The sequence below is a fragment of the Vombatus ursinus genome, unplaced genomic scaffold, assembly GCF_900497805.2.
Source record: "Vombatus ursinus unplaced genomic scaffold, bare-nosed wombat genome assembly UNPS02004573.1, whole genome shotgun sequence".
Classification (NCBI taxonomy): domain Eukaryota; kingdom Metazoa; phylum Chordata; class Mammalia; order Diprotodontia; family Vombatidae; genus Vombatus; species Vombatus ursinus.
Window position 1 is genome coordinate 2,043,110 of NW_020944351.1, and position 13,199 is coordinate 2,056,308.

Here is a 13,199-nt window from a genome sequence, read left to right on the forward strand (position 1 = left end):
TTTCAAAAATATGGTTTGATCGTTACCTTTTGTTTTTACGGTTCCCTTTAACATCTCTCCCCTGAACTGAACCCCTCCTTATAACATCCCCCCCAAACACATTGAAGGAAAACGAACTGATGCAGCAGCCACATCTTACAATGTTTACCTCATTCTCTATCCATCATTTCCACCTCTCTACTTAGCAGAGGAAGAAAATCTGTTTCCTAATCAGTTCCCCAGGACTAAGATTGCTCATTACAAGGCTTTTTTCACGTTACTGCCCTTTACATTATGACAGTCATTGTACATGTTTATCTCTTAGCTCCGCTTTTTTTTTTTTCCACTCTGCATCATTTCATGGAAGTCTTTCCATCTTCCTCTGAAAGCCTCACATTGGGTCATTTCTTTTTATAAGGACAGTTCATTACAACCACATACCACAATTTGTTCAGACTTTTCACTAATCAATGGGTACTCATTTTATTTCTAACCTTGTTTTTGTGACTGATGCATCATTTATTGCCTTCTCCTCACATACATTGCCCTCACTCCAGTGGAGTGGTTTTGTGGAAATAAGGTTCACAAAAGGGAAAAAAGATTCTTAGAATATATATATATATATATATATATATATATATATATATATAGTTATTAATTATAGACAGTCCCTTCTCCCCCTAGGGCTGGCTACCTAAGTGCCCGGTGCCTCCCGTTCTTGGCATTTGCTTATTTATCTTTTTTGCACTCAGCCCTGAGCCCTTTTACTAGAATTTTACTTATAGAAGCTTGTTAATTTCATTCTTAATGCCTCCCCTATTAAGCATGCTGAGCAATTGGCTTTTAGTTCTCCTGACCTACGCATTCTCTCCCGTTGCCTAGAGATCGGAGCTCTGAGTCTTCTCTGTCCTTTCTTCTCTCCTTGCAGCAGAGAGCCACAATTGTGTAGTATGAATAGGAGGCAGACTCACAGAGGTCATGGATTTACCACAAAATTTTAAAGCCCCACTTCCAAATTTTTAATTAAATATAATCCTTCATTAAACCAGGTAAACTAGACCATGAAATCCCAGAATCTATTCCGGGGTGAATTTGGTGCCACTGGTTATTTTACATTCATTAGAATCAAATTATCATACAGAATTGGAAGGAAAGGCTTGTGATCTGTATTGATGGAGCAAAGAAATAACAGATCCAACAAAGTATGGGAAACAAAATGGGAAAGAAAGGGGTTTTTTGGGGGGGTGGGGCAAAAGGGAAACAGTTTGTCACCATTTGAGGTTTTTAACTATCAGTAAATTGTCTAAAGCAGAGATGTCAAACAGGAGTTCAGCCCTAACTTGATTAAAATGGAATTGGAGAATATTTAACAAAAGAAATAAAAATATAACAGAACCTAGATAATAGTAATTTATAGTTTTCTAAGTCAGTATGTGCCCACAGAGATTCTGATATAAGGTTTAGTGGCCCAGTTTCTATTTGAGTTTGGCACCACTGATCTAAAGCTGCTTTAGGTGATGAATCCCATTCAGATTTAGGGAGCCTTAGGAAATAGATGTCCTGATAATGTAACAAGAACTTGCTTTCCTAAAACCTGAGAACACCAAACAGCAAGCTCTGGGGTGTGATGTAAAAATCCCTTGGAAAGAAATCTAAAGATCTGGGTTCAACAGATGATGAAACACCCTCTCCCCCAGTAGGAGAAAGGTGGAGAACTATATGGGGGGGGGGGGACTGCTGTATATAGTCAGACAAACTTCTCTTTCTAGTTGGCTTTTCTTAACCATTTTCCTTTGTTATAAGGGAGGGCTTGGTGGGATGGTTTATTGGGAAATTACCATGGTATAAAACAGTGGTGTCAAACGCAACTAGAAACTGATCCTTGTGGGAAAAATATTGACTTAGAAAACCACATGTTAACATTAGCTATGCTGTATTATGTTTCATTTCTTTTGTTGCATATTTCTCAATTTATGTTTTAAACTGGTTCGGTGGCACTAGGGAGTTTGACAGGAGGCATGTGCTGGATGGCTGCAGTTAAATAATATTTAAGTCAAAAGAAAAGGCACTGGACCATTAGTCAGAAGACCTGGTTTCTTAATCTCTTTTCTACCACTTTTGACCACAGAACATTAGAAGAATTGCCTTTTCTGGTCTTTAGCTTCCTTTTTTTAAAGATAGAAATAATAACATAAACAACCCATAAATAATAAACAGGCCTGTTTACTTCACAGAATGATGAGAATCAAATAAGATGATGCATAGTAGTGTGATTCAATGGAAATACTGGTGACTTGGGCATCAGAGGACCTGTGTTCAGATGCTACTGCTATTACTGCCATATAACTCTAAGCAAGTCATTTAACCTTACCTGAGCCTTGGTTTTCTCATTTGTAAAATGATAGAGTTTGACTAGATAATCTTTAAGTTTCCTTCTTTTTCTGAATATATGATTATGGGAATATGACACATACACACTTGACAGCAGGGGAGCTAGGTGGTGCTGCAGTGGATAGAGCCCTGGGCCTGGAGTCCAGAAGATTCAGATCCCTTTCTGATCTCAGAAACTTGGTAGATGTGTGACCCTGGGCTAGTCACTTCACCCTGTTTGCCTCAGTTTTCTCATCCGTAAAATGAGCTGAAGGAAATGGCAAACCACTCCAGTACTTTGCCAAGAAAACCCTAAATGGGGTCATGAAGAGTCAAACATGACTGAAAATGACTGAACTCATACACTTCATAGCATATTACTTGAAAGATTTCTGACAGGAGTTTAAAAATCACACTACAGCCTATATCCAAATAGCTTACAAATATATCATACTCCCAATTATCCCTGTCCCCCTCCCTCCCCCTAAATGGGTCATGGTCCTAGGTCAACCCCTGAGCAAGTCACTTTAGCTTTCCTTCCTAAACCTCAGTTTCTTCATCTGTCAAATGAGCAAGTTGAACCAGATTATTCTAATTTCCCTTCTACACATGTAACTTCCATACAAAACAAATATCTTCCAAAAGTACCTTTGATGAATGGATTTAATTACAATTGAAATTGTATAAGATAAAAAGTATTATTTGCAATGAAAAGAAAAGTAATAGATAAATTTTTTTTCATGGTAAATATGTTAGACAAAAGCCTGATATTCAGAATGTACAGGAGCTGACAATATATCTTTAAGGGATCAATGCCCAATAATAATCATAATTGTAGCTAACATTTATATAACACTTTAAATTTTGCAAAGTTCTTTACATGTATTATTTTATTGGATACGTGGTCAAAGGATATGAACAGCTTACAAAAAGAGAATCAAAACTGTTAATAAACACTAAAAAAAATTCAATTTCATTAATAACTAAAGAAAATAAATTTTAAAAAAACTTAGTTTTAGTGGTGCTTTGGGGAAACAGGTATATTTATAGAATGTTGATGTAATTGCAAACTGGTGCAGTCTTTCCAGAGAGCATTTGGACAGCACAAAACAAAAGTCATAAAACTATCCAAACTACTTCACTCTGTAATTTGTCTATTGGGAATATACTCCAGGAAAGCAATTCCAAAAAGAGAAAAAGAAAACCTATCTGGACAAAGAAATGTAGAGCTGTTTTATTTGTACAAAACTGGAAACAAACTTAATGCCTACTAGTTGGAGAATGGATAAATCAACACGTATGTGCATATATTCCCATAAATAATGAGGACAAGGAATAGGCATAATTCAGCAGTTCAATTTGACAAACATTTATTAAGCACCTCTTGTGTTCATAGCTAGACAGAATCCTTGCCCTCATGAAGTTCAGAGTCTAGCCAGGGGACATAAACACTGGTCCCTCTAATATGCCACATGGATAAATGCATTAGATGGATACACAAGAAAGTGTGATATGAAGTTCTATGTGGAAAAGTTGTTACCAGCAATTAAAATCAGGGAAAGTTTCATGTAGGAGATGACAAGTTGGATTTCAAAGGATATTTGGCAGAAGAATAAGAAAAGGGAGGCCATACCAGGGTTTGTTGGCTAGGGAGGTGCTGACCTTTAAGTGAGCAGTTTCAGTTGAATAGCAGAGGAGGAAGCCATGTTGAGAGAGTGGGTGTTGAAAAATTATAGACTGAATGGGGGAAAAAACATAGCCAACAAGCTGAGATAACGTAGAGTAATGGGACTTTCAGTGGGTGGGCAAAGAAATCTGGGAAGTTTGATGTGAAATGATATGGAATGATACAGAATGACAAAAACAGAAGCAGAACAGTCTAGATAGTAATCATTATGTCCTTTAATACATCCCTGATCAGTATAGATACTCCCTGTAGTCAGTCTGCTAGTTATCTAACTACTCTATGCCAGACACTGTGCTAAGAATACAAAGAAAGGTAAAAGACAGTCCCTGCCCTCAAGGAGCTTACAATCTAATGGGGGAAACAACATGCAAACAAGACATATACAGGGTAAACTGGAAATAATCTCTGAGGGGAGGCACTAAGATTAAGGAAGACTGGAAAGGCTTCTTGTGGGTGGTGGGCTTTTAGCTGGGACTTGAAGGAAGCCAGGGAAGGCAGGAGACAGAGGTGAGGGAGTGAAAGACTTCCAGGAATGGGAAACAGACAGAGTCTCTTGTAGGTGGAATGTGAAGGAATTGCAGAGCATGGGGTGGGGAAAAAGGTTGGAAAGGCCAAAAGGCCAGAAAGGTTGGAAAGGGCTGGATTATGAAGGGCTTTAAAGGACAATAAGAAGATTTTGTGTTTGATACTGGCAGTGTTAGGGAGCCCCTGGAGTTTATTGTGTACCAAGGATGATGTGGTCAGATCTGCACTTCAGGAAAATCAATTTGATAACTATGTGGAGGATAAATTGGAGTTGGAAGAGGCAGAAGGCAGGGCGACCAACCAGCAGGCTATTGTAGTAGTCAAGGTATGAGGGCCTGCACCAGGCTGATGGTAGCATCAGAGTAGAGAAGGGGGCCATATAAGAGAAGAAATAATGGGAAAATCTTCCACACAATGAGAGAAGAGAGATAGATACAAGAGATGTTAATGAAGGTAGAATCAACAAGACTTGGCAACTGATTAAATATTGGGGATGTGTGGGAGGTAAATGACGCCTAGGTTGGAAGTCTGGGTGACTAGCAAGATGGATGGTGATAGGAAAGAAAGGAAAGGGTAGGGTTTTGGGCAGAAAGATAATCTGTTCAGTTTTGGGTATGTTGAATTTAAGGTTTTCCAGGACATCCACTTTGATTTCTTTTCTTTTTTTTTTTTTGTGAAACAATCCGGTTTAAGTGACTAGCCCAGGATCACACAGCTAGTAAGTATCAAGTGTCTGAGGTCAGATTTGAACTCAGGTCCTCCTGACTCCAGGGTCGATGCTCTATCCACTGTGCCACCTAGCTGCCCCTTGAGATTTCTAATAGGCAGTTAGAGGTGTGAGACTAGAGGTGAAGAGAAAAGTTAGGGTTGAATAAGTATATCTGGGAATCATCAACATAGAAATGATAATTGAATCCATGGGAGTTAACAACCTCTCTAAGTGAAATAGTATAGAGAAAGTCGAGAAGATAACCTAGAACAGAGATCTGGGTACCACCCACAGTTGGTAGATATGACCTGGATGACGATCCAGCAAAGAAAACAGAGGAGTTGGTCAGACAAGTAGAGAAAGAGATAGGAGAGAGTAGTGTCACAAAAACCTAGAGAGAAGTGAGTGTCAAGAAAAAGAGGGTGATTGACAGTGTTAAAGGCTGAAGACAAATAAAGGAGGATGAGCATTGTGAAAAGGCCATTACATTTCACAAGGGCTCGTTAATAACTTTGGAGATAGTAATTTTGGTTGCCTGATAACAGAAACCAGATTGCAAAGAGTTAGGAGAATGAGAGGAAAGGAAGAAGAAGCCCCTACTGTAGACTGCCTTCTCAAGAAGAAGGTCACAGAAGGAAGAGAGCTGTAAGGCAATAGCCAGCAAGGATGAATGGATCAAGTGAGAGTTTTCTGAAAATAAGAGAGGCATAGGCATGTTTATAGGCAGTGGGAAGGCAGCTCTTAGACAAGGAGCAACTAAAGATTAGTGAGACAGTAGGGATAATAAGAGGGAACAAGCTACTGGAGAATATGGAATGGAATGGGATCACTTGTGCTTGTCAGAAGGAATTACCTTGGCAATAAAAAGGGCCACCTCTTCCTTCATGTGAACTAGAGATGAAGGAGGTAGTTGCAGAAGGTGTATGAGTGATATGAGAAGAGAGAGCTCTCTACTAATGGCCTCAATTTTTTTCAGTGAAATATGAGACAAGGTCTTCCATGGAGGCAAATGGCAACTCCTTAACACATTTTCATCCTGTTCAGTTCTTGTTTATGTCATCCTCATCTCCCCATCCCCCAACATAACTTTAGACTCCATTTCCTAGATGGCCTGGCTCATATACTTGAGGTTTCATGTTATCTTGACTGTAAGCAGGCCTCTGTGCCACTCCCTGATCATCTTCTTATCATGTGATCTACATTCTGGCCATCATCACTGTTTATCCTCCCCTTATCCCACTCCCAAACATGGACTGCACCCCTGGGTCACCTTGTTCAGATACGTGAAGCTTTCTGCTTTATCTTACCCAGAAATAAGCGAGATTCTTCCTGCCAAGTATCTTCTGTGGTACTTTCTGGCCATCTTCACACCGTGCCTTCATATGCCTTCTTGGCTTCTCCATTCCAGCTCCCCTTCATGTATTGTTTCCCCCCATTAGAATATAATAAGCTTCTTGAAGGTAGGGACTATCTTGCTTGCTTTGATTTGTAACCCCAGTGCTTAGCACCATTGGCACATTGGAGGTACTTCAATAGATGATTTCTCTCTATCTCCTTTCAGTAAGCACTCCATTAGAGGATCTGTCCAATGTACTGGAGGCCTTTAACATTTTGTGATTACTAGGACCACTTGTGGGCTAATGCTCAGAATAAAGTGAGACAAGTGAAGGAAAGTAAAGGCAACACAGAGGGGTTTGTTTAGTTTTTTTTTTTATTTGTTTTTAAGTCATTTTCCTGTAGGTCCCTGTCCAAGGCCACTTCCCTAACCTGTCCTTGAAATTGCAGGTTGGGAAATCTCTGGCATTTGCCTGAGGCTATGTAATCCCATCAACTGATCTTTCATAGTGGCTACACCCAATCTTCCAATTCTGTTACCTTTAACCTAGCCTGGCCTTCTTTTGTTTTACCTCCCTATGTATGGCCCCTGGCCATTTTCCACCCTTAATCCTAGCTAAACTCCATTCTCCCTTGGCCGGTTGAGGTCCAGGTCCCAGGAGTTCTGTTCACCCCAGTTTACTGGCCACTCCTAGGTCCCTCCCACAGTCTTTCTGTATATAAGGTCCACCTTGTCTCCATTAAGATGCTCAGATTCCTAAAATCTAGCCACTGCTTAGATTCTTATAATCTAGCCATGGCTCAGATTCTTATTATCTAGCCACTGCTTAGATTCTTATAATCTAGCCATGGTTTGGATTCTTATAATCTAGCCACTGCTTACCCAAGTTCAGACTCCTTAAGAGTCTGTCCCATATGATGGATGTTCTAATAAACCTTGTCTTTGGCTGACAAAAAAAAAAAGAAAAGAAATTGCAGGTTGGGATCCCAAGGGGGGTGGTTTAAATGCTGTTCTCCTGTAGGAGAACCCTCAGTAACCCTGAGGTGTTGAGTTGCTGGCATTTTCTCATTATCTGCCACCAGTGTTATTCACATTAATATCAGTCAATCAGACTTCAAGTAACTTTTAGAAAAGGGTATTTACTAAGGTGATATAGTAAGAACAATTGGTATAAAACATCTCCTCCCAAAATATCTGGAGAGTATACACAGTATACTGGATAAAAGTATACACAGGTTCATAGGAGTATGAGTTCTAACTATAGAGAACATATATGTCCAAAACTCACAGCTTCTGGCTACTGGAAGTCCTTTCTTGAATCCATAACCAGAATTCTTCTTTGGTCCAAGGAGTCATGTTCCTTGAAGCTGCTTCCTCCTTTGGGTGGGTATCTTACTACACCAGTCTGTGTTGGTCCTCAGTGTCTCTTTCTGCTCTGGGTAAGATGTGTTGTCTCATTTTGGGCCAGTCTCTCTAATAATGTAGTCATTCGGGCTGAGAACAATCAAGGGGATAAAAGCACCTAGCTACCCTTTAAAAGTTCAGACCACCAATCTTTGATGAGCTAATCCCAGGGTGCAGAAACACTGAGCAGATTTGGTTGCCAAAGCATCATTAGTGATCTTTGAAAGATTATGTAAAATGGGAGAGATACCAGAGGACTGAAGAAGGACAGATGTCCTGATTTTCATAAAAGGGAAGGGAATGAAGTCTACAAACTGTAGGCTAGTGACTTTGGCTTGAATTCCTGACAGAATTATAGACTGTGTTATTAACAAGATGGTAAGTAAACATCTAAAAAAAGAAATGGTCACATAAAGCCAATATGACTTCATTAACAAGAAGTTAATTTTATTTTTCTTTTTGACAGGATCACTAACCTGGTTAGAGGCAGCATACATACATACATATGAATATATACATACATAAAAATATATACATATACATGTATATGCATGTACATATCTATGTGTACATATACACATCATATATACATATTCTGTATTTGACTTTGTTGTTCAGTCTTTTCAGTTGTGTCTGACTCTTTGTGACACCATTTTGGGTTTTTTTTGGCAGAGATACTGGAATGGTTTACCATTTCCTTCTCCAGCTCATTTTACAGATGAGGAAACTGAGGCAAGCAGGGTGAAATGACTTGCCCAGGATCACCTAGCTAGGAAGTGTCTGAAGCCAAACTTGAACTCAGGAAGAGGAGTCTTCCTGACTCCAAGCCCTGTACTCTATCCACTGCAGTGCCACCTAGCAGCCCTGTGTAAATGGCACTTTAAAAAAAAATAGGTTCATGTTTTGTTAGAAAATATAAGACACAATTTATTTCTTTTTTTGGTAAACTTTAAAGATTTTTTATTAAGGACTTTGCAACTTGATTTGTCTTACTAAGATGCTGAATCTTGTGGCCAAGAGAAATTCAAATAAATATTCATTCAAAAAAAAAAGAAAAAAAAGAAATCAGACATAAGATAATCAAAGAGAATGACATGATGGTTGACTTGGAGAGTTCTAGGAAATAATAAGAATAAAACCCCTCACTATTTTTGTTCAGAGGCTTAAAAAAAATAAAAACAAAAATGTTTCCCTTAAACATTTCGAAACTACGAAGAGTTCTAGGACTCTCTGCCTTTTCAGTCAGATTCTTCTTTCTCCTTCATTATTGAAGTTGAAGAACCCTGGTATTACAGAGGAAGCACTTACAGACTAGGGGAAGGCTGAGGATGGAGCCTTCCCAAGACGTATGCTGGAGGGCATGTGCACAGACACTGGTGTAGAGAAATACAAGGAAATGTAGCCCACCCAATTGGAATCTACTTTCAACTGAAATGCCCTGGGAACAACTGTCAGCTTGAACTGAATGCTATATTTGTCACCCTTTTTCTTCAGAAATACCCTGACAAAATGTTCAGTCCAAATCAACTCCAGCTGAATGTTGTCTCCATCAAAGGGGACCCAGCATCAGCATGAGGTGGAGACTTCTCCCCCATCTGATGCTGACACACAGCCCCAACACAAAGCACATCCTCTTCCTTGAACAGTCAGTGGGACAAGACAACAGCAAATTTGTAGTTGCCATTTTGAGAGTACCTCTGGGATCCAGCTGTGGCTTTTGGCACCATTGAGTTACAGAAAGCATCATTGAATAAATTCAAGGAGGAAGATGACCCAAGCATTATTATTCCATACCTAGAGTGCTGTGATGAGTAGGGTGCTTTTTTCACTGTATGGGAGTACTATTTAATGGTTTTATCTTGGAAAAGGGAACATGAAGTGAAGGATCTTGTCAGAACATCCAGTATCAATGGGTTATCAGGATTGCCAACCATCCCAGCACCTCAGAACAAGATGAGATTTAGGGATGTTCTTTCTTTGATGGTTGGGGTCTTAAGCAAGTCTTCAATATCTGCTACTAAGTATATTCTCTCCAAGGTCCAAGATGTAATAATTGTGATGACCAATGGCAGTGGTTTTTTCTTCATCAAACTCAATCCCACACCCATTTCTTTATTTCTGAAGCAAGTCACCAATGTCTGAGCTGTGCCAGGATGCTGCCACCTCCATTAATAAAGATGTTAATGGTCTCCGTGTTGAAATTACCCCCAAAATCTTCCACAAAAGGAGAGAAGATAAGATGAGCATACAGAAACTCACCACACTAAATAAAGGTTAGGCTGGAGTCATCAGTAGTCCTGAAGGTAAGGTCAAAGTCAAGGTCTTCTAGGCTCCATTAAAAATAGTAAATTTATTTCTTGTAAACTGACAGGTTATTGTTCTCTAGCAGCAAGAGGCATGGTAGCCAGTGGCACTGGTGTGCATTGGGGCCCAGCAGTGACAGTAGGAGGAGATAAAGGCAAACATGGGACTGGCCTCCATCTTGCACCACTAATAAGAGCCCTACTTAATCTGTTAATGAATTGAGACAATAGCTTTAGCAAAGTTGCAGATCACAAAATAAACTCATAAAAACTAACAGAATTTCTATATAATAACCAGGAGGCAATAGCATAAAGGGAGGGGGTCAAAATAACTACAAAAGACTTAAACTATTTGGAAGCCAATTTACTTAAATTACTTCAGTTACTTATGTGGATTAATTTACAAAATGATCCATAAAGAAACAAAGAATAACTTAAATAGCTGGAGAAATATTCAGTGCCCATTGTTGGACTGTGCCAATATAATAACTGCTTTGTCTCTTGCTGGTTTCAGTTCAGTGTTGTGGAAATTAGAATTCTACCAACATAATAATAATAACAATAGAAAACATTTACATGGCACGTTAAGGTTTACAAAGTGCTGTACAAACATTATCTCATTTGATCCTCTCAACATCTCTGTGATATAGATGCTGTTCTTATCTCCGTTTTACAGATGAGAAAACTGAGGCAAACAGAAGTTAAATGACTTGCCTAGTGTCACACAAATAGTGAGTGTCTGAGGCAGGATTTAAACTCAAGTTTTCCTGACTCCAATTCCAGTGCTGTCTCTGCTATCCTACTTAGCTGTCTCTGCCTTACATCATGTTCCCCAATAAATAACAATGGATACATGAACTGAGTAGTAAAGATCACACCATAAAGAATTAGATGAGAAGGAAATCATAAACCTTTCACAGCTATGGGGAGGGGTTGAATTCTTAACCAAGAAAAAAGAGATAGAGGTGATTACAAAAGATGCAGTAGACTATTTTGCTTATATGAAATAGAAAAGTGTTTGTGTAAACAAAATTAGTGCCAAGGACTTTTAACGATGAGATCTTTTTTTTTTCCATGTCCTCACAATTATTTGAACAATACTATGAATACTATATAGAGCATTAAGAAAAGAAAAAGAAATTAAGGGAATAAACATAGGCAAAGAGGAAATAAAGCGATCACTTCTTGCATATGATATGGTCTATTTACAAAACTCTAGACATTCAACTAAAATTAATTGAAAAAATAACTTCAGCAAAGTAGCAGAGTATAAAACCAACACAGAAATCACGAATCTTTCTATATATTACTAACAAACCCCAGAACGATGAAATAGAAAGAAATTCTATTTAGAACAATGACAGAATGTACAAAGTATCTTGGGACCCACATACTAAGATACATGCTAGCATTTATGTGAACACAAATACAAAACAAAAAGACAAAAACAAAACAAAAAAAAGCTCTGAGAGGTATTTATTCTTCATAGTTGGGCTGTCCCAATATGATAAAAAATTATTATACTGCCTAAATTATTTTTTTACTCAGTTCCTTGCCAATCACATTGCCAATAGTTTACTTTATAGAGCTAGAAAAAAAGAACACAGTTCATCTGGTGGAACAAAATAACAAGAGGAGGGACAGATGACGAATGCGTGCTCCAGAAGCAAATGAACCTAGTAGCCTAGTTTCCTATAAACCCCAAAACCCTAATTCCTAGAGTAAAGACTCACTATTTTGGGGGGAAATATTTCTAGTAACACTTGAAAGCATTTGGGCAGAAATTAGTTTTAGACCAATACCTTACATTGTATACAATAATAAGCTGCAAATAGTTTCAAAACATAGATATAAAAGGTTACAAATCACAAATAAAATAGAGGAGAATGGAAGGAGACCCCTTTCACAACAATAGATAGGGTGAGGCTTCTTGGCCAACCAAGTAGTTGAGAGGATCACAGGAGATAAAATGGAGAATTTTGATTACATAGAATTGAAAAGCTTTTGCAGAAACAAAATCTATACAGCCAAAATCAGAAGGGAAACAGTTAACTAGGAAAGAAATATTTGTTCAAGTTTCTCTGATAAAGGTCTGATATCTAAGATATATAGAAACTGATTCAGACCTATTAAAAAATATTCTCCAATAGAGAATACTATTGGTCAAAATACATGAACAGGAAGTTTTTAAAGAAGGAAATCCAAGCTATCAACAGCCACTTGAAAATGTCCTTGAAATCACTAATAATAAGAGGGATATTAAAACAACTATGAGGTTCCATCTAACACCCACCAGATTTGAAAAGATGACAAAAAAAACAGAAAATGATTATTGTTAGAGAGGATGTGGGAGTATAGGCTCACTAATATGCAGTTGGCGGAGTTGTGAATTGGTGTAGCTATTCTGGAAAACAATTTGGAATTATACCCAAACAGTTATTAAACTGTGCATACCCTTTGACCCAGCAATAACTTTATTAGGCATATACCCCAAAAGGATGAAAGAAAGAAGGGAAAAAACCCATGATACAAAAATATCAATTGATCAGTAAACATTTGTTGATTGCCTACTATGTGCCAGGCACTGTACTAAGTGCTGGAATATCCATAGTAACACTTTTTGTTGCAACAAAGAATGGGAAACTAAGGGAGTACCTATCAATTGTGGAATGGCTGCACAAATTATGGTATACGATTGTAATGAAATGTTACTGTGCCACAAGAAATGCCAAAAGGGCAGATTTAGAGAAGCCTGCAAAGACTTGTATAAAGTGAGGTAGAGTAAAATGAGCAAAACCAGGAAAAAAAAATTATGCAATGACTACAACATTGTAAAGAAAAGTAACTGATCACAGTGACCAACCACAACCCTAGAAGACTGAGGAT

General features: G+C 38.4%; 1 protein-coding gene and 1 pseudogene across 1 annotated transcript in view; one reads left to right on the forward strand and one right to left on the reverse strand.

Moving 5' to 3' along the window:
• GPC3 (glypican 3) overlaps window positions 1–13,199 on the forward strand; it is a 686,351-nt gene that overhangs the window by 436,333 nt on the left and 236,819 nt on the right.
• On the reverse strand, window positions 9,322–10,491 carry LOC114024664 (annotated as a pseudogene).